The 19,331-nt window shown below is 41.2% G+C and overlaps 1 long non-coding RNA gene across 1 annotated transcript; it reads left to right on the plus strand.

Moving 5' to 3' along the window:
* Positions 1–8,613: 8,613 nt before the first annotated feature.
* LOC143784360 (uncharacterized) lies at positions 8,614–17,747 on the plus strand. The gene is made up of 3 exons (XR_013217768.1): positions 8,614–8,697; positions 14,337–14,366; positions 17,288–17,747. It is a non-coding gene; the product is annotated as an uncharacterized LOC143784360 (long non-coding RNA).
* Positions 17,748–19,331: the final 1,584 nt, after the last annotated feature.

Raw genomic sequence — 19,331 nt, forward strand, 5'->3', positions numbered from 1 at the left:
AATAAACATCACAATTTTAAGAAATTGGATCTTTTTCTACATTAATAATGATTTCCCGATCTAAAATGAATATTTTCTGTGTGTATAAAAAGTGGTTGTCACGCTGTGTTGTCCAGCCTGCTCCCCATTGTAGACTCTACAACGAGGGCTATGGACGGGGCGATCCGCACCGCTGATCGGCATGGGGTCTCCTAGGCCGCGTCCGGCCTCCTCCCACTTCAGGACCACTGGTTAGTTCTGAGGTCCCCCAGGGTCACAAATACCGACCTGATGTTGACACCCCAATCGGCATAGCACAGGGCAGCCCAGAACACCTGGACTCAAGCGCTCCAGCACTCAGCCTCCCTGGTAACTAGGATTACAGGCGCACGCCACCGCGCCCGGCGATTGTCTAGTGCTGCTATTACTGACTAGAGGCTGCAAGGAGCCGTGACGTCATCGGGAGCCACAGCGCCATCTAGTGTCTGCAGGATGAACCTGCCATAAAGTCAGTAACATAAGTCAGTATACCGCTGCAACATGGTCACAAATCACAGTAACATCAGAAATAACCTCAGAAATACTCTGACACCGGAGTCTGATACTTGATTCTGATACCTGACTTTCACATATCAAAGTCACAAATGAAAGTCAAACCTCAGAAATACTCTGTCTGATACCGGAGTCTGATACTTGACTCTGATACAGGAAATTAGTAAAATTAGTAAAATTAGCAAAAATTAGTACCTGGGATCACTTGACCTTGTGGTGCAATGGTAAGGCCGACGGCTGTAGTCTCTAGACGCAGGATCCATTTTTTGTCGGCCGGATCCTTTTTTTTTTCCGCCGGATTGGTTTTATCTTTCTGCCGGATCCGTTTTTTCCGCCGGGTCCGTTTTTTTCCGCCGATCTGTTTTTTTTTTGCCGAATCCGTCGTTTTTTCGCCAGTCGGTTTGTTTTTGCGCCGGATCCGTTTTTTTACGCCAGATCCGTTTTTTTTCGCCGGATCCGTATTTTTCCGCCGATCCGTTTTTCCGCCGGATCCGTATTTTTCCGCCGATCCGTTTTTCCGCCGGATCCGTTTTTTTTCCGCCGGATTCGTTTTTTTTCCGCAGATCCGGTTTTTTTTTGCCGAATCCGTTTTTTTTCCCGCCAATCTGTTCGTTTTTCCGCTGGATCCGTTTTTTTCCCGCCGATCCGTGTTTTTTTGCCGAATCTGTTTTTTTCCGCCAATTGGTTTGTTTTTGCGCCGGATCCGTTTTTTTACACCAGATCCGTTTTTTTTCGCCGGATCCGTATTTTTCCGCCGATCCGTTTTTCCGCCGGATCCATTTTTTTTCCGCCGGATTCGTTTTTTTTCCGCAGATCCGGGTTTTTTTGCCGAATCCGTTTTTTTTTCCGCCAATCTGTTTGTTTTTCCGCCGGATCCGTTCTTTTCCGCCGATCTGTGTTTTTTTGCCGAATCCGGTTTTTTTCCGCCAATCGGTTTGTTTTTGCGCCGGATCCGTTTTTATTTACCCCAGATCCGTTTTTTTTTCGCCGGATCTGTGTTTTTCCGCTGATCGGGTTTTTTTTGCCCCGGATCCATTTTATTACAAGCCAGATCCGTTTTTTTTTCCGCCGGATCCGTTTTATTTTTCTGATCCGTTTTTTTTGCCGACTTTGTTTTTATCCCGCCAATCCGTTTTTTTTGTGCCTGATCCGGTTTTTTTTTACGCCGATCCGTTTTTTTTTTTGCCGAATCCGTTTTGTTCCCGCCGATCGGGTTTTTTTTGCGCCGGATCCGTTTTTTTACAAGCCAGATCCGTTTTTTTTTCGCCGATCCATTTTTTTTTACCTAATCCGTTTTTTTTTCGCCGATCCGTTTTTTTCCACCTAATCCGTTTTTTTTACGCCAGATCCGTTTTTTTCCGCCAGATCCGTTTTTTTCCGCCGATCCGTTTTTTCTTTTTGCCGAATCCGTTTTGTTCCCGCCAATCGGGGTTTTTTTTGCGCCGGATCTGTTTTTTTGACAAGCCAGATCCGTGTTTTTTCCGACGGATCCGTTTTTTCCTGCTGATCTGTTTTTTTTTGTGCCGGATCCGTTTTTTTCCCGCCGGATCCGTTTTTTTCCGCCGGATCCGTTTTTTTTCGCCGGGGATGTGCATGTCTTCAGTGCCATCTCACAGATCTGCGGAGCATCATTTCTCTCTGTAAGTTATACCTTGATTCAACTTGGCCAAGTGTTTTTGCAGTACCGTTATATCTCCATCCATGATTTCTCAAGCACTTTTCCAAAATTGTGTAGTCAAGCTAAGTGAATTCACTATCTACCTTTCTGTTATTTCATAAGCAGTTGCGATGATCGGCATCTTCTCTGAAGTACTGATGAAAACACAATCATTTTACTTCTTTTCAAGAACAGGTTAGTGCTTCTCTTGATTTCTGTTCTAACTTGGCTTGTCCCATGACTTCTATCTCACTAATGCTACAAGGGGTTTTCCATTCTCTCCCAATGATGTAGCAGCATGTCTCCCCAGTGTCAGACCGGGGTGTTTAGAGCCCAATAGACGAATGCGAAGGGTCACCTCACAGCTGCAAGAAAAGATTTTCTTTTTGCTCTTATGCTCAAGGACCAAGTGTTCTACCATCTGAAGTTGCCTGCACTATTACAATATATTTTTGGATTCCATACGGCAAACAGCATAATAGAAAAGAAATCTAAATGGCTGATTCTCCTTTTGGTTAGTGACGTCACATCTGTGAAAATATCGAATCAAAATTATTCAAAAAGTGATACACACTATATAATCATATAATTAAAAAGTAAAGGCTGTGACACCAAAAAATGAGCTCTCACACAGATCCGGAAATATAAAAAAAATATATTAGAATATGGCAATGAAACAAGCAGAATAAAAATGTTCCCACGTTTAGTTTTTTTCTAGTAAACACAAGTAAAGCTCTACTTATTGTTGTGCTGCTGTAGTCATACTGACCTGGAGAAGGACGTCAAAGGGAACCTGTCGGCAGGATTGTGCACAGTAACCGACACACAGTGTCAGGTCGGCGGCGTCATACTGATTACAATGATACCTGGTGATGAAATCTATCTTGTTGTTTCTTAATCTTTATTCTCAGTTTTGTGGTGCTGATATGCTCGAGTCCTAACACGGGGTTCATGTATGTGGTGCTCTGATTAGGTATTCATAATGCAGACTGCTGACAGGTCACTGATCCCTTGGCGATCCCCGACAGCTGCTACTGCGCAAGCGGCGCCATATTTGATGAGGATTTTTAAAATCTTCTCTAGTAAGATGGTGACGCTGGCGCATGCGCAGTTGCAGCTATCGGATCTCTATACAAACCGATAGCTGCTATTGCACAGGTGCCCCAAGTGCCACTGACAAAATTGATATTTTATTTTTGCTCAAGGAAATCTGCAAAAGGGATTAAGTGCACAGTAACCATGCGATTATGCTGCAGTGCAGGGGCCACGGCTGGCATCTGCCTGCAAAAGCGTTTCTTTTTTTTATTCACTATGTGATTGTATTCATTATGGAAACTAGGGGGCGGGTCAGTGAGGGATCAGTGACCTGTCAGCATTTTGCGTTATGAATAGCTAATCAGAGCATCACATGAAGACCCCCACAGGCCGCCCCGAAGCACAAGCATATCATTAACTCAATACTGAAAATAAAGATTAAACAACAACCACAAGACGGATTTCAGCACCAGGTCTCATTGTAATCAGTATAACGGCGCCGACCTGACACTGTGTGTAGTTTGCTGAACACAATCCTGCTGACAGGTTCCTCAGAGCACGTGGGGAACGGCATTAAAATAAAAGCCATAAAACTGTGACAAAATTGAATTTTCTTTTCAAATTGCACCCCATTTTGCTTTTTTTCTGCTTTCCACTTGAACCTAATATTAAGTGCAGCCATTAGAACTTACAAATTGTCCTGCAAAAAGATAAGCTGGTCATAAAACTATATGAATATATAAAGCTATGGCTGCGAGAATGGCGGGAGTGGAAAGCGATAAACCAAAAATATAAACTTTTGTTATTTTCCCCTTTTTTTCTCAAACTTCCTTTGTCCCTTTTTTGCTTCTTAAACGGGCTGCTTCACATTAATAAATTATATTGACTGTGTACAGAAAGTAAATCTATGGCACTTACTAGTATTTTGTAATTGTCCACATTGCCTCCTTTGTTGGGTTGACTCATCTTTCTATTGCAGTATACACTTCTCATTTCCATGGTTACAGACTACCCTGCAATACAGCAACAGTTGCATTAGGCTGCTTTCACACTAGCGTCGGTACAGGGTCGTCGCACTGCGTCGGCCCGACGTACCGACGCATACTGTGAAAAAAATGCCCGACGTGGCAGCGGAAGCAGTCTTACGACGCTTCCGCTGCCCCATTGCAAGGTCCGGGGAGGAGGGCACGGCGTTTCGGCCGCGCATGCGCGGTTGGAAATGGCGGACTAGATGCACAAAAAAATGTTACATGTAACATTTTTTTGTTGCGGCGGTCCCCAAAACACGACGCAACCGTCGCACGACGGTTGCGACGTGTGGCAATATGTCGCAATTAGTGTTTAGCGATACCTTCCGATATCGGAAAGTATCAGTATCGGATTGGATCGGCCGATAATCAAAAAATATCGGATATCACCGATACCGATACCCGATACCAATGCAAGTCAATGGGACCAAAATATCGGAATTAAAATAAACCCTTTCTTTCCTTGTAGGTTCATTCTACATGAAGGAAAACAGCTAAGAATAATGTAGGATGTATTGGGGGAGGTGGCGGAGACATTAAAGGCATTAAAGCTGATAGTCCTACTGAATAGACTGTTAGAATTTGTATTATGGCAAGAAAAAAGCAGCTAAGTAAAGAAAAACGAGTGGCCATCATTACTTTAAGAAATGAAGGTCAGTCAGTCCGAAAAATTGGGAAAACTTTGAAAGTGTCCCCAAGTGCAGTTGCAAAAACCATCAAGCGCTACAAATAAACTGGCTCACATGAGGATCGCCCCAGGAAAGGAAGACCAAGAGTCACCTCTACTTCTGAGGATAAGTTAATCCGAGTCACCAGCCTCAGAAATCGCAGGTGAACAGTAGCTCAGATTAGAGACCAGGTCAATGCCACACTGAGTTCTAGCAGCATACACATCTCTACAACAACTGTTAAGAGGAGACTTTGTGCAGCAGGCCTTCATGGTAAAATAGCTGCTAGGAAACCACTGCTAAGGACAGGCAACAAGCAGAAGAGACTTGTTTGGGCTAAAGAACACAAGGAATGGACATTAGACCAGTGGAAATCTGTGATTTGGTCTGATGAGTCCAAATTTGAGATCTTTGGTTCCAACCACCGTGTCTTTGTGCGACGCAGAAAAGGTGAACGGATGGACTCTACATGCCTGGTTCCCACCGTGAAGCATGGAGGAGGAGGTGTGATGGTGTGGGGGAGTTTTGCTGGTGACCCTGTTGGGGATTTATTCAAAATTGAAGGCATACTGGACCAGCATGGCTACCACAGCATCTTGCAGCGGCATGCTATTCCATCCAGTTTGCTTTAGTTGGATCACCATTTAGTTTTCAACAGGACAATGACCCCAAACACACCTCCAGGCTGTGTAAGGGCTATTTGACCAAGAAGGAGAGTGATGGGGTGCTACGCCAGATGACCTGGCCTCCACAGTCACCAGACCTGAACCCAATCAAGACCGCAGAGCGAAGGCAAAAGGGCCAACAAGTGCTAAGCATCTTGGTGGTGCAAAGCTTTCCAAACCAATGGTCCAATGGCTTCAATCATAAGAATAAAAAGGAAAACAGCACACAAAAAATAGAAAAAAGTGGGCTTTTAATGCCTGAGTGGCGTGGCAACGTTTCAGATATGGTATCCTTTTTCAAGCTTTCTATTTTTTGTGTGCTGTTTTCCTTTTTATTTATATATATATATATATATATATATATATATATATATATATATCACCAGAAAAAATGCAGAGATGCTTACCTGCCCAGGCCTCCAAACAAATACATTATCAGGGAGCAGTGGATCCGATTAAAGATGGCAGCAACACAGGTGCAGCAATACCAGGGCGGGTAAGTATTTGTTTGTAGGCTTGGGCAGGTAAGCATCTCTACCTTTTTTCTAGTGTTTTTTGAAAAAATTTTTGGAGGACTTTTAAGTCCTCTTTTTGTGTCGGTGAGCTCTGTTATGATGTTTAGTGATAGGACTCGCAAACATGGGGACCCTTAACGTGGTTTGCGAGCTTCCATATTTTGGCCATAACATCAACTAATACCTCACATATCAATATATGTGGTTTTTGCACTTTATTTATTTTTCAGGGTGCAGTTTGGCCCAGATGGGTCTGTGAACTGTGGTCTCTGTTCACACAGAATGCATTTTGCTTAGCACTGGGCAGCCCGCCTGATCTAATAGTATGGGCATCACTAATAGGCTGTAAGCCAGATGCTCTGCATCACTTGTATGTGAACAGCACCACATACAGATTAGTATCTTTTGTGCTTTAATATACCAAACAGCCACCCCTCCATGAATTGGTAGGGTGAGAGTGGCTGTTTCATTGGTATTGCTGCATCTGTGTTGCTGCCATCTTTAATCGGGTCTACTGCACCATGATAATGTATTTGTTTGGAGGCCTGGGCAGGTAAGGTTACTTTCACACATCCGTCCCGCGCCGTCAGGCATAATCAGGCGGTGGGACGGATTGCTGGATCCGGCGCAATTAGTGTAAAAACTCATGCACCGGATCAGCTTTTGTTATTGATCCGGGATAAAGATATAATGTAAAAAATAATTAAAAAAATTAAAAAATCATGATATTCTCACCTTCCGGAGGCCCCGGCAGCCTTCCCGCTCCTCGCGATGATCCCGTTCCCAGTAATGCCTTGCGGCAATGACCTGTGATGACGTAGCGGTCTCGCTTATTTAGTGGAGTGCACCGTATGCAGAATCCAATATGTAAGTTGTACAATAGGTCAGTTAAAAACCCAGATCCACAGACGCCTGTCAGATGCGGTCAACCCCGCAGCAGTTAATTGTTCTGTGGTATCTAAGCATTTTTCGAGGGTCCATGGTAGACACATCTCAGGCTTGAGATTCTCAGGGATTGAAAAAAGTTTACAAACCTTTTAGTGGGGGAGATCACAAAAGGAAACTGCTCAATAGAGAATCCTTCAGGATCTTTATGCTGGAAACGAGATCTTCCACTGGTTTAAATCTGAGACAGGATCTTATTCTCCATTATTAAGAATTCTTCTACATTTATGTGAGCTTGTCACTATTTGTAATACTGGCTATCTGATTTTAACATATATGTTGTAAAAAAAAGAAATAAATCCGTTTTCTTTTTCTGTTTTTATTTTGTTTTGTTTGTTCCTTTATTGGATACCATACTACGGTAATGGCAACACCCATCATGTGATATGCACTTGCTTAAATGCCGGACTGTTAAGACAGCAAATAAATCATGAATAGGATTCTTTGATCTGAGACCTCCATCATATTGCCAGTCAGTCCTTTATGGAGCATTTTTTATATGGCTAAAATAAAAGCTATGTCTTAAATTTAAAAAAAAAAATTGTTTTTCCTCGCTGAATTCCTCTTTTTCCAATGTGTTTGCACTACAGCTGCTCTGACTCCCTTCGTGCAAGGAATTGAAAGCTCCACATCCGAAAAGTGAGTGGACTATATGTCCCCCTATTTTCTATAGGTGTTATACCCACAGTGATCGTAGCACTGTCTAAACGGATAAACATACTTAATAGAGTACACGTCTTAGAACTATGGTAATCAGGGCAATGAAAACCAACAAATTTGAGATGAATAAATCATAGAACACTAAAGCAAACAAATAACCAAATCAATAAATGATTCAATAAAATCTTGAAGATAACACAATAAACCCATGAATGGTGTGATAAAATATTGCCTGTAGCCCATCATGATCATCCACATTGACCACATTTACTTGTCATGGTGGCATAACTTTGGTGTATGATCAATGTGGGCCCTATCCTGCATTACAATCTTACACAAAAAAAGAGAGTAGCTAAATACAATGAATGATCAAGAATTAGGGCTTGTGCCCACGTTGTGTATTTCCAGCAGATTTTTCTGCACAAAATAACAAATGTTGGCAGGAAAAATGCTGTTTAAAGTGCATTATTGAATGGGTGAAAAACGCTGCAAAAATGCTGAAAAAAATTGCCGTTCTACAGATTTGAAAAATGCTTTGATGGTTCTAATCTGCAAAGAAAAAAATAAGCAGCATGTACATGAGATTTGAGAAATTTAATTCACTTTGCTGGCACGGCTGTTTTTACTCTTGAAACCCCCCATAAAAAAAAGAAATGACAAAAACGCAGCGTGTGAATAAGCCCTTATTTGCCCTGGTATCTTTCGTAAACAAGATAAAATATTGTATTATTTATGATTATGAGAAAATAGTATTGTAATGGCAGAAAAATAAATGGCCTATAATTTATGTGTATTTTGAGGAACGTGTTTGTGATATGACCTACTATGATAACATTGTTTCTGGCATAAAGTCAATAAACATTGAATTGTCCTTTGTTTCTGTTTTATCCTCATGCTTGTGATTGGCTCCTAACTCTGTTCTTACACTAGTATATATATCAGTAGTAGACGTCTTGAGAATCACAAGATCTTGAGTACTTTGTCCTGTGAAAGGTATGTGCATTATCTGACATAAATAGTATATATGATATTGATACTGAGCAGCATACACATAAACTTTAGGCATTACAGCAGTGGGTATTTATATAGTATTTTTCCTGCATGCTAGTAAGTTGTATCACTTTATACAGTTGTTATTGTTATGGATAATGCGTTCTTAGCAAAAAAAAGTTTAAAAAAAATAAAAAAGTTCTCAGCTTTCAGATATTTTATTTCATCCTGGAAAATATCAGTATAATTAGCAGAGTAGGTAACAATAACTTACAGGGATAAACAGTAATTCTGTGTATGATATCAATCCTAATTAGACACTTCCAGCCCTCTGTGGCTGCAGGTCAGGATTTATTACATGAACTCAAACATATAAAATGCTTCAGTAATTTAGTGCATTACAGAAAATGTGTCAAATTCTGATTAGAACGAGGACACTAATCGCAAATCAAGTCTACATTTTGTTAGGTTATTTATTGTTTTATTCAACATTTTTAAGAGATTTTCCACTACTTAGAAAATGATGAACTCTCCTTGGGATTAGTAAAAAATATCATCTTCATGGGGGTCTAACACATGAAACCCCCATTGATCAGCTGTCTGCAGTGCTACCATCAGCCCCTGAACAGTGTACAGAGCCAGGACGAGTTGTGTAGTGTAGGGTCTCAGGTATTGTAGCTCGGATCCCACTCACTTCCACTGCAGCTGAGCTGCAGTACACGAGAACGGCCACTACACGCAGTATTGAGCTGTGAGGTTCTGATTGGTTGCGACAGTGTACCCTGCTAATCATTGGGGGTGGCGGGTGTCAGAACCCCTCCAATCTGTAACTGATGCCCTATCGGAAGGAGAGTTCACCAGTATCTAAGTAATGAACAACTCTTTTAAGAGAATTTCATGTCATCCACACAATACTAAATTAATGTTTGTTGCTGTATATTCATGTATGTATGGATTAAATATTTATCTAATTATTGCAATGTTGCTTTTAATCAGATCACCTATATTTACATTTATAATGAAGAATTACATGTTGAATGAATAGCCGAACATTGGTTGCCTGGTCATGTACAGTCTGTCGGAGCTTGAGCTATTTGCCATGGCTTTGTTATGGTCTGGACCTAAATGGAGCTTTTCGAGCTAGGGACCTGCCTATTTTTGATGACCATATGCCCTAACGTCTTTAATATCTGCATGTAAATATTAAGAAAATATGAGCCGTTGCAAACAAGAAATAATGCTTTAATTAAATTAAAAAAAAAACTAAAAACCAAGGAAATATTACTATTCTAAATATTGATGGCACAGATATAGCAGTTAATATATGTAATTTAACATTTTATACATGCTGTATACATTATAGGACTATGTTACACAGTATGGAGTTCAAATGTAGCAAATGTGCAGAATATCACAATCTGTGGTTTCTGATATCAATGCTAATTTATAATATTTGTCAGATATTGAGGGGTATAAAAGAAGCCACTAGATTTAGAAGTTAACCCCCCCAAAAAAACAAAAACAAAAAACAAAATGAGCATATACATTACAGCAAGTAAATAATGATAGTACATGTAAATAGCGCAGGGTACTTTGCTAATGCTATTTTCATTAAAAAAAAACATATAAAAACCATCCCACCACGACATGGTGTACCCATTGGGACGATCATAACCTGTCTCTAGTATTTAAACCTCACCATGTGTCAAAACAACCTCAATGTGGACAGGGGCAGAGCAGGACAGGGGATAGACTGAGACCCCCATCAATGGGAAGCATTGCAATCTGCATCTGTAATTTGCAAAAACAATGTAATAGTGTTAATTACCCTATTTTGCTGCCTTTATGCAGAAAACATATGCAGCAACCTTTTAGATCCAGCCACCTTATCTGGCGTACAGATCCACCAACTATGAGTATGGGGGGCGCATAGTGTGAGTTCTGACTCCTAGCAGCCATAGTGAGAGGAGAGCACATAAGACGGTGTATTGGATATCTCACAGTGTGCTCTGCCTCCTTTATAGCAGTCATACTCCTGGTAGTGTAGTGTGGTGCGGGAAGATAGCCATAGGCGAAATACTCGTCTTCCACACCCCGGGGGTTCTATCTGGATGTGCGGACTTGTGTTACATTGGCGATACACCTCACCAGACCATATGGTGCCGCTGGATTCAGCTGGCCAGGTCCAGGTGTTAAGGAGTTAAATGAGGAAGAACACAGTTCAAAAATAAACTATTTTTTTGGTGAAGATTAACGTGGTAGAACTATGTACAGGAGGTAGTAGGTATGAATCTTCATGGACGTTTCTTTTGTAACACACAATATCATACACGTTTCCTTCCTTGCCAAAATTTCTCTGCTCTTCTCAGTGCCTCTCTCTAATACCAGAAAAGCCCAAAAAGCTAACTTGTGAGCTTCCATCTTCCTCAGCAACATCACTAAAGTGCAGTCAGCAAGAGTCATTTACTCCATTCCGTTCTCCATAGGAGTGTGTGTGTCCCAATATGTAAACCACTTGGTATAGAAGCTTCATAATTATAGCACGGTGTAAATTGTCTGCACTATAGCCTCCCATTACCTCTCAGCTCTAAGACGTCCACACTGTCCTGTTGAGCTTTCTGCTCTAGCCCTCAGTCTGTATACTTTTTTCCATTTATATTTTATCTCCTGCCTGTAATCCGACCTCTCACTGTGCCATTATTCTACTCGGAATCTTACTATCTGTCTCTCAGGTCTCCCTCTTGCCACACGAACACCCATTGAAAGCGTATCTGCCAACTTTCAGACCTGAGGTCTGCTACAGCTGCAAGCTGGGCCCTACATAACTAGCTACCATGTCCTGTGTGCCCGTGTAGCTCTTACCATCAAGGGCTAGTCCCAACTCTTTAACCCTATCTACCAACTAACTGTTGCTGGGCAGAACACAACATTATCACATAACAATACAAATCATAAGGCATACAAGAAAGTACATGAGAAAAACAACAGAATGCATCATATCAGCTCTATTTCCTCAAGTGGGGTTGTGGGCAACACCTCCACTTGCTTACAGTAGCGTCACTACTGTCACAGTGAGAGCGCTGTGTAGACTCCGCTCCTGTTTTAACTTTTGCTGCAGTCAGAGCACACGCAATCACCTGGTTTTTGTCCAGTTTTGTGCCGTTTTTTTGGTTTGCACTCAATTCATTATTCTGTTTGCGTATTTTTGAAGTCTATTTTATATGTGCTCACCTGTTTGTTTTTGCGTTCCACTTTGTGGACAGAGTCTAGTGATTCCAGATATTTTAGCTTGATTCCTCAATTGAAACTTTTTGAAAAGTCGCTCAACTCCACTCCAGTTGCCCCCTCAGGCGTATTTGAGAGTACACATATTTTTTGTGACTTTTGGCGCCAACGTGAAACTTTTGGAGCCAAAATTCGCAAAAATAATTCAAGACAGGAATAAAAGCCAATTTGTGCCAAATGCATGAATCACATGCACAAATGATGAATTGGGCCATGGTGTATGTTTCTAAATAGTTGTTACTGCACGGTTCAGCATCTGTTTTCTGCAGGTTGTCAGCAAATGGATGAATTAATCATATTACAATATTTTAGCAAATTATATATCCAGCATTAAAATAAAGAAAAAAAATTAGTTACTCTTTAAATATTTACACTTCATAATAAATGAAAAATCTCTGACAATCAGCAAAATGGAGGTCATGAAGGGTCTAACAAATACAGTATTAAATACATTACACACAAGCTATTCAAATAAATGACTGTCGAAGTAAAACAGTATCTGCTACATGAGCATCTCCACTCTACTCTCAAGATCGCATCTCACCAACTGTGCACTTGACCAGATCCCATCCCACTTCATCCCAAACCTCGCCACAGTCTTCATCCCAACCCTAACCCATCTCTTCAAGCTATCACTAACAACTGGTGTTTTCCCCTCAAGCTTTAAACATGCCTCAATCACACCTATCCTAAAAAAGCCCTCTCTTGACCCATCCTCTGTATCTGTCTTCCTGCTCCCTCTTCGACCGCTTACAATCAGGCTTCCGGTCACACCACTCCACTGAAACTGCCCTAACTAAGGTCACCAATGACCTATTAACCACCAAGAGCAAGCGACACTACTCTATCCTCCTCCTCCTGGACTTGTCCTCTGCCTTTGACACAGTGGACCATTCCCTGTTGCTGCGGACCCTCTCATCCCTTGGCATCACAGACTTGGCCCTATCCTGGATCTCGCCATACCTAACTGATCGGACATTCAGCGTCTCCCACTCACACACCACCTCCTCACCTCGCCCCCTCTCTGTCGGAGTCCCGCAAGGTTCAGTTCTAGGGCCCCTGCTCTTCTCCATCTACACCTTTGGCCTGGGACAGCTCATAGAATCTCACGGGTTTCAGTATCATCTCTATGCTGACGACACATAGATTTACATCTCTGGACCAGATATCACCACCCTACTAACCAGAATCCCTCAGTGTCTGTCCTTCTTCTCTGCTAGATTTCTAAAACTTAACATGGACAAAACAGAATTCATCATCTTTCCCCCATCTCACGCGACCCCCCCAACGAACCTATCAATTACAGTAAACGGCTGCCCACTCTCCCCAGTCCCACAAGCTCGCTGTCTTGGGGTAATCCTTGACACTGATCTCTCCTTCAAACCGCATATCCAAGCCCTTTCCACTTCTTGCTGCCTTCAACTCAAAAGTATTTCATGGATCCGTACATTCCTAAACCAAGAATCTGCAAAAACCCTAGTCCATGCCCTCATCATCTCCCGCCTCGACTACTGTAACCTCCTGCTCTGTGGCCTCCCCTCTAACACTCTTGCATCCCTCCAATCTATTCTAAACTCTGCTGCCCGACTAATCCACCTGTCCCCCCCCCCCGCTATTTCCTGGCCTCTCCCCTCTGTCAATCCCTTCACTGGCTCCCCATTACCCATAGACTCCAGTACAAAAGCCTAATCATGACATGCAAAGCCATCCACAACCTGTCTCCTCCATACATCTGTGACCTCGTCTCCCAGTACTTTCCTGCACGCAACCTCTGATCCTCACAAGATCTCCTTCTCTACTCCCCTCTTACCTCCTCTTCCCACAATCGCATACAAGATTTCTCTCACGCATCACCCCTACTCTGGAACCCTCTACCACAACACATCAGACTCTCGCCTACCATCGAAACCTTCAAAAAGAGCCTGAAGACCCACCTCTTCCGACAAGCCTACAACCTGCAGTAACCACCGATTGACCAAACCGCTGCACGACCAGCTCTATCCTCACCTACTGTATTCTCACCCATCCCTTGTAGATTGCGAGCCCTCGCGGGCAGGGTCCTCTCTCCTCCTGTACCAGCTGTGACTTGTATTGTTCAAGATTATTGTACTTGTTTTTATTAAGTATACCCCTCCTCACATGTAAAGCACCATGGAATAAATGGCGCTATAATAATAATAATAATAATAATGAGCCAATATTATAGATATTTTATTATGCAAACTAACGCTAAATCTGGTAATTATAATGAATATACTATACTGTTGATTAAGTCAAAATATGCAAACTATATGGATATGACAATAAAACATAGTCTTCTGCAGTTGGTTTATTCATTTTTTTTTCTCTTTTCCCAGGAAAAGCCATCATGCACCGTCCTAATCAAGGTAATGAGCTCATCATCATCACATCCTATGCCTTCATCTACAGGAGTTGGCAGCTTCATCTTTGACCTAAATGTGTCCACTCTGCAGGATTTCTGCACATTTTAAGTGTATTTTCACATTGTTATAAATATTGTAAATATTACTTGAAGCATATCGCTCTCTCTTTGATATAAATCCTTGTTTTTCTATAAAAAAAAAATTATTATACACAGGGGTGAATTAAAGTAATTATCGGTGACTTTTTTTAAATTCCCTACAGGGCTAAGCACTTATTAGCAGGTACAGTAGTTGCTAACTACCTGCTTGTTCTGCTCTGCCCTGATCTCTGAGACTGAATGATCAGATCAGGAGGAGAAAGAAGTGGATTTCTCCCATAAGATATATTGCAACGTTTCCTATTTTCATGTGCACTATTGATTTACATAAGGTTACACCTTATGGTATTGCAAAAGGATAAGAGTTTGGAAATGGAAGAATAAAGTTTGGTGAAGGATTTGACAGAGAGGACAAATTATTTGAGTTGCTGGCTATTTTTCCGTCTTATTACACCAATTTGTTTTTTTTACATAAGCCCATCTGGCTAATTTAAAGATGTAGTCTGGTCTAAATCAACAAGTCTGCAGTCACTTTATGTGATAAACACTTGAGAAAAGGAGGGGATAAACCACCACCACAGAGTATAATCCTTAAAATGCAATTTTTGTTAAATAAATCAGATAAAATGGGTATAGTAAGAAATAAATAATCACCAAATTCAGGGGCACAGGTTTCCATATAAAGTGCAAAGTGCACATCAATGTACAACCAACAAGTAAGTAGAAAGTGAAAAATTTCATGAATATAAATCCTATATTTATGGAGTCCTGGGTTCTAATCCCACCTTGGACAACATCTGCAAAGAGTTTGTATATTCTCTCCGTGTTTGCGTGGGTTTCCTTCGGGTACTCCGGTTTCCTCCCACATTCCAAAGACATACTGATAGGGAATTTAGATTGTGAGCCCCATCGGGGACAGCGATGATAATGTGTACAAACTATAAAGCGCTGCGTAATATGTTAGCGCTATATAAAAATAAAGATTATTATTATTATCCTAAGCCATTTGATTCTAATGACTGGAGTAACATGTAACAAATAAACATATTTTTGACGATTGCTAAATCTTATAATTAATGTTGAGCGATACCGTCCGATACTTGAAAGTATCGGTATCGGAAAGCATCGGCCGATACCGGCAAAGTATCGGATCTAATCCGATACCGATACCCGATACCAATACAAGTCAATGGGACTCAAGAATCGGACGGTATCCCTGATGGTTCCCAGGGTCTGAAGGAGAGGAAACTCTCCTTCAGGCCCTGGGAACAACATTAATGTGTAAAATAAAGAATTAAAATAAAAAATATTGCTATACTCACCTCTCCGACGCAGCCTGGACTTCAGCGAGGGAACCGGTAGCGTTGTTTGCTTAAAATTCGCGCTTTAACTTCCTTACTTGAAGTCCCGGCTTGTGATTGGTCGCGCGCCGCCCATGTGACCGCGACGCGACCAATCACAGCAAGCCGTGACGTAATTTTAGGTCCTTCAGGATTTTAAAATTACGTTCCGGCGTTGTGATTGGTTGCGTCGCGGTCACATGGGCGACGCGACCAATCACAAGCCGTGACGTCACGGGAGGCAGGAGACGCGCGCATTTTAAAATGCTGAAGTCCAGGCTGCGTCGGAGAGGTGAGTATAGCAATATTTTTTATTTTAATTCTTTATTTTACACATTAATGTTGTTTCGATACCGATACCCGATACCACAAAAGTATCGGATCTCGGTATCGGAATTCCGATACAGCAAATATCGGCCGATACCCGATACTTGCGGTATCGGAATGCTCAACACTACTTATAAGATTAAAAGAACAGTACAAGTGACACATATGGAAAGTGCAATGTGCAAAGAAGATGAACCAAAGTAACAGTACAGCAATAGGAACAAGCGGTAGCAAAAAATGCCTAACCACAATATAGGCACAAGGCAAATAGGAAAGTAACTTACCGTTCCCGTCACTGACACTGGAGAAACCTCACAGCGTGCAGTGTGTGCGATGTCAGGATTCACATGTCTGCAGTCATATAGCGTGACTGCAGACTTGTAGTTTAAGACCGGACGATCCCTATGAAAGATTTTTATTTGCGATGCAAATAATGTACTTTTTAAAAAACTTTAGTTTTCTTATAAATCCTAGGCAGCAATAGAATGGCAGCTTGACTTCGATGAGGGTATTGCAGGTCCACAGAACCCCTCTGACATGGACATCCAAGTAGACCATGCTGTTAAATTTGGAAACTACACTAGATAGGTTAATCTTGCACTTAATAATAAATTAATTATTTGCCAGAAAAGTACATCTATAGGCAACATTTCCGATGAGTAGAAGTCCTTCGTCATGAATCTCTGATATAATATAAATATATTCTGGATTTGACTGTTGCAGAGTTCAGTGGTTGTGGTGTTAGTAGGTTGAGGCACAGGCTGTCAAATGAGAGATGATCAGATCACATTCCTGCACGATCAGACACAGCTATGACAAAGGCCATAACAGGGGTTAATTTATAAGATTATCTCAGCACGGGAGCATTTTTTTTAAACACATCCGATTGTTGAACTGACTATTATTCAAATACAGTATCTATTGATTAAAATGTTGATGAAAATTAACTTTGTGTACAAACCTCTTTAGAAGAGAGGCTGCCCTATTAAACAAAAGTATCTATAAAATCAAGTGAAAAAAGTAAATCCTAAAAAGTAAAGAAATGAGTTTATATATTCCCTTTAGTGCAGTGAACACTATTTTTATTACCTATACATTGCTCTTATACTTTACAATATGTTAGTCGAGCTATGTTATCACTGAACTCTTGTGTTGACAGGAAAAAGTCATGATCCACATCACCCACCTCATACACAGCCAAATCCTCACCACCCAGGACCTCAAGGAGGCCACCCTCCCGCCCATGGGCACAGTGGTCCACCCCAAGGGCATGGACCTCATAACCAGCAGGGTCCTCATAACCAGCATGGATCTCATGGCCAACATGGACCTCATGGTCAACCTGGACCACATGGAAAGCACTAGTACTGTCTCTACAACTTGAGGGTTGAGGATCATCAGAAATAGGCTTAATCTATGTCCTTTTGTACTACCTTCTCTTACCATAGAGCAATACAACGCTGTCTGATTCATGTCCAAAATGTTGATTTTTTTTTCCCAATTAATATGAAAACATTTCTGATTGCGCGGTCATTGTTTTATCACACTTTTACTCACATTTCAGCTTGAGCACTTGAAGAGGAGTAATAATAATAAAGCTATGAGCATTTACCAAAAGATATACTGTACTGGTTTTGTCTCTGAATTACTTCCACCTCATAAATAACAAATCTAAAATTCTTTTGGTGTACAATCTATGAGCATATTTATAGTTTTTGAATAAAATCGTAACTTCTATCACACCTTTTAGCAAAATTCTATTATTCAATGTAATTCTACAATTAATAACACCATTGTGAGTGTCATCATTTTTGACCAGTTCACATTCTTTTTAGGATAGGAAGTGATATTAATACCTGACACAAAATGTGGATTATAAAGTGTAATCTAATATGAGACGCCAAAAGAGAAACAATAGGTCTTTAAAGACTTCCATAGGTAAAATATTAATATTAATATTAGCCCAACAAGTGCTTATACATAGCAAGGGATATTGCTAAGGTCCTAAAAATTCAGCTCCAAAAGCTCCAAGGAATGTGCCGCCCTCCACTCCATATATACAAGTGCTTCTCACTAGGGTTGAGCGAAACGGGTCGTTCATTTTCATAAGTCGCCGACTTTTGGCAAAGTCGGCGTCTCATGAAACCAGACCCGATCCCTGTGTGGGGTCAGCCATGCGGTACGCGATCTAGGCGCGAAAGTCGCGTTTCGTATGACGCGTTTAGCGCCATTTTTGCAGCCAATGAAGGAGCAGTAGAGTGCTGACGTAGGTGTTGGGGGCGTACACAACAACAGGCATTTTTTTTCGCGTGCATTACAGCGATGTGCAAAGTGTAAAATGAGCGTTCTGGGAGCGATGTGGAAAATCAGCGTTTAGGGGGAGAGAGAGAGAGAGAGAGATTTAAAAAATAATATTAAAAAAATGTCTTCATTGGGTTTCGTGTTTCGGCCGAAACCCGACTTTTCACGGTGGTCGGCCGATTACACTCGACTCGACTTTTAAGACAGTCGGGTTTCACAAAACCCGACTCGACCCTAAAAAACTAAAGGTCGCTCAACCCTACTTCTCACTAAATTAGAATATCATCAAAAATTTAATTTATTTCAGTTCTTCAATACAAAAAGCAAAACTCATATATTATATAGAGTCATTACAAACAGAGTGATCTATTTCAAGTGTTTATTTCTGTTAATGTTGATGATTATGGCTTTCAGCCAATGAAATACCAAAAGTCATTATCTAAGTAAATTAGAATACTTTATAACACCAGCTTGAAAAATGATTTTAATATCCAAAATGTTGGCCTACTGAAATGTATGCTCAGCCTTCAGCTCGTCTGCATTGTTGGGTCTGGTGTCTTTCATATTCCCCTTGACAATACCCCATAGATTCTCTATGGGGTTAAGGTCAGGCGAGTTTGCTGGCAAATCAAGCACAGTGATACTGTTGTTTTTAAACCAGGTATTGGTACTTTTGGCAGTGTGGACAGGTGCCAAGTCCTGCTGGAGAATTAAATTTCTATCTCCAAAAATCTTGTCGGCAGAGGGAAGCATGAAGTGCTCTAAAATTTCCTTGTAGACGGCTGCGCTGACTTTGGTCTTGATAAAACACAGTGGGCCTACACCAGCAGATGACATGGCTTCCCAAACCATCACTGATTCTGGAAACTTCACATTAGACCTCAAACAGCTTGGATTGTGGC

This window comes from Ranitomeya variabilis, chromosome 7 (assembly GCF_051348905.1).
Source record: "Ranitomeya variabilis isolate aRanVar5 chromosome 7, aRanVar5.hap1, whole genome shotgun sequence".
Lineage (NCBI taxonomy): Eukaryota > Metazoa > Chordata > Amphibia > Anura > Dendrobatidae > Ranitomeya > Ranitomeya variabilis.